Source organism: Sinocyclocheilus anshuiensis, unplaced genomic scaffold (assembly GCF_001515605.1).
Source record: "Sinocyclocheilus anshuiensis isolate Anshui unplaced genomic scaffold, SAMN03320099.WGS_v1.1 scaffold16267, whole genome shotgun sequence".
NCBI classification, from domain to species: Eukaryota; Metazoa; Chordata; class Actinopteri; order Cypriniformes; family Cyprinidae; genus Sinocyclocheilus; species Sinocyclocheilus anshuiensis.
In genome coordinates this window covers 1-893 of record NW_015552047.1, presented here as the reverse complement: position 1 = coordinate 893, position 893 = coordinate 1, and the positions used below count along the sequence as shown (strand labels likewise).

Genomic DNA, 893 nt, shown 5'->3' with positions numbered 1-893 from the left:
TGAATATACTAATCAAGGTCTAAGGGTTACTGGAGGTGAGCTACAAGCAGGTGAGTTTTCTAGTAACCGCCTCAGAGGAGAGAGTGTGTATTGTGAATGTATTTTTCCATAACTGTGTTTCTTTAGTTTATCACTAGTGTTTTTTTTGTCTGCTTTTCAGTTAAGACTCAATGTTGGCATGTTCTGAAGGAATTTGATTCTTATTTTATTCACAAACGATCTGTGAGTTTGAGGATTAATAGTTAATTGCTTTTTCAAGTGCTTCCTTGTCGCTGGAAATGGGTGAGTAACATTCAGAAATTCATCCACACAATGCTTGTATAGGTTTATTTGTATATTTATTTGGTTCTGAGCAGTGCTGAATTATAATGGTTTAAATTGTGGATCCAGACCAAACGCAGTGGTTGTGAAGCATTTCTGTGTATGTAATTAATCTGAGTAAAGCGCCATTTTTGTTAAATCACTGATATTCAACATCCTCAGGAATTGATAAGAGTAAATGTGTATTGACAGAAATTATGCTATAGCACCATGTGCAGAAAATTTCCTTTTTAAAATGTCATCTCAAATTGTTGACAGTGCCTGAAGTCTGGTATTAAACCCATTTTTGTAAAACATTCTATTCAGGAGACTCAACAGCTGCCCAGGTGAGAGTCCTCCAAAGATTTGACTAAACCGCCCTTACAATATTTGGTTATAGGAAAAGTTTGAAATCCATATAGCAATGTGCACACTAAATAGTTTCAGGGTTTTTTCATTCATGGCTGCATTGATAACTGCTTGTCAATGTCAGTTTACCGTCTTGTGACACTACTCCGTGTGTTTCTCTGCACAGGCCCGGTGCACCTAGGACACGATCTTCCCAGATGTCCTTCACTCTGGCGCCGGGACAC

At 38.0% G+C, this 893-nt stretch overlaps 1 long non-coding RNA gene across 1 annotated transcript; it reads left to right on the top strand.

The window, feature by feature from the left end:
* The first annotated feature begins 6 nt into the window (after nt 1-6).
* On the top strand, nt 7-652 carry LOC107663496 (uncharacterized). The gene is made up of 3 exons (XR_001631339.1): nt 7-35; nt 161-282; nt 580-652. It is a non-coding gene; the product is annotated as an uncharacterized LOC107663496 (long non-coding RNA).
* The last annotated feature ends 241 nt before the right edge of the window (nt 653-893 follow it).